Genomic DNA, 2578 nt, shown 5'->3' on the forward strand with positions numbered 1-2578 from the left:
AGTTACAAATAAAACAATAAAGAAAATAAACTACATTTACAACAAGAGCTAAGGCCCAGAACAAGCGGGGCGCTTGTCTACCAGGTGGGGAGGTGTTACGTCCCAGCCTGCTCGTCAGATGTCTCTGACTATTTTTAAATACTAATTATTAAGAGACCGATCTGAGACCTAACTAATTAATTAAGATGTATATTGACAATTTAGCAAGTTGCATAATTAATAAGTTACTCTATATTATAGGATATAATATAATATAATAATATAGCATAACATAATAATGTAAAATAATAGATCATAGAATAATATGATATTATTTAGAATATTTGAAACATATTGATAAAGTTATTTTTCTCTTAATATTTGTTATGTACAAATAAACGCTGACGCCTCGAGTAAATCCTCGAGACGTGCAGCTGCACAAACATCTATTTTGTTCTAAGATAACTTTTGTTCATAGATAAGTGACTCATTTGTTAATAACAAAAACGGAGAAAGCGTGAGAACGGAGAATGGATCATTCGAGAATATTGCTTATCACGATCCACCCCTCTATATCGAACGATGCGCGGGCCTGATGCCCAAGCGCCTCGTATTGATAAGAGACTTACCCTAGTTTTTCTCGATCAAGAGAAGTCAGTCTGAAATATAGAATCATAGAGAGCAGTCAGGCCCAATACTAAACACTCAACTTCTTTCTCACCCTTTCGAAGTTATTGTTAGACGAACTTTAACAATTTATAAATTGATTCAATTGTATATTTTCACATTATTGAAATTATTCTTTTGCAATTGAATAAATCTGATTGAGATATAAAATAATAACCAGTTTATTTCAACCACCGAATGGTGGATGTTCAACCCCTATTAAATAATTATTTATAATTATATGTAAGTTCTCATTACGTCCAATTCAAATCGACCACTCAACCACGCCAGCGCCAAAACATCGACCAGGACGTAACAACAGTAAAAAATTGCCTTTGAATGAATTAAAAAAATTAATTATATCATTACGTACCTTACGTATCATTTTATTAAAATTTTTTAAGTAACCAAAACTGGCCACAAATGGGACTTTTACCCTATACGGATTATAAAATAAAATTCAAATTAGATATTAAAAATAATAGGGATCAATGTCCAATTGAATAAATTAATTATGCTTTAATTATAATTATTATTTTAAATATAAATTATAAATTTATAAATAAAAAATACATCTGGATTTCATTTAGACTGTATTTTACTCATCACACAAGTATTAATAATAATTAAGTTACCATAATAATGTTAGCTTCATGATAAAATCTTTCAATTAGTGACATAATTTTTTAAAATAAACTAAATTTTAATCGACACTAATTTTTATGTATATACGTATACACTCTATCTGAACATTCCCATAGAATCCAATTAAATGCGACAAAAACCGCATAGAATCCTACAGAGTGTGTTGGTAAAGGTCTAAAAATAAAGCACTGGCCACAAATATCACTTCTCTCCTAATTAAGTACATTCAATTTGATCATTCAATACAAATTAAACCCGTTAAATTTATATATAATTATTACATAACGATTCATACAAATTTTTTAAACACAATCAATCCGCCAGAACACTTACATAATAATGGTAAATTCATAAAGGAAGTGTGTAATACCGAGTATCAACAAAACCGAGAAAATTTTATTAAAAATGTTCTTTCGTATAAAATGTAATTCTGAAAAATTTCCATTCGTAGTTTAAATTTTTTGGAAGTATTTGATTTCTGAAATATTGCCCTTCTAAATATTGTGAATTCTGAGTATGTGTTGATAGAGTGATTAGAAAATCGATGTTTTTGATTAGATTATAATTCGTTATTCTAAATTATGAGCCATCTTTATTTTATACGTTCGTAACTGCGATTTTCTGAAGTTGGTATACTTTTGAAATTTATACTTTTGACGGTTTGCCTGCAAGCCACCAAATTTCTCTTAATTATTTATTAATTACTCTTATCACAAGATTTGTAGCAAAAACTTTGATAAACCAAAATATTATACGCATTTTTTTCTTTCCGTTGATACCACTTTCATTGAAATCTGAACGTCAGATCTTGTGAAATAAAATAAACTATGTGATTTCCTATAAGAATCAGTGGTAAAGACAAACATTTTTTAATATTAATATCTTTTTTTCAGTTCCTTGTAGACCTTTAAAAATTCAACTGGTTCATAATCTTATTATAATGTACCAATATGCCTAGTTTCATTAAATTCTGAATGTCAATTCTAAAACCGATAGTACTACCTTGATACAAACTTCAATGAAAATAACATGTCATCATACATCTCGAAAAAAAGAAATATTTGTCCCAAATAAATTAATTTCTTTGTGGCTTTTTTTTAATATTTTTTAGTGACAAATAAATATATTTGGTAGAACTAAATATGACAATTGATTCAAATAATTTTATGATTTGACTCAAATATATAATTTATTCGTGGTAAGTAAATGATATATTTGTAGTAAAGATATTAAATTTCTGACGAATAACGGAAAATTTGGCGATACTTAAGCATATGGCCCACCTAAC

Source organism: Microplitis demolitor, chromosome 9 (assembly GCF_026212275.2).
Source record: "Microplitis demolitor isolate Queensland-Clemson2020A chromosome 9, iyMicDemo2.1a, whole genome shotgun sequence".
NCBI classification, from domain to species: domain Eukaryota; kingdom Metazoa; phylum Arthropoda; class Insecta; order Hymenoptera; family Braconidae; genus Microplitis; species Microplitis demolitor.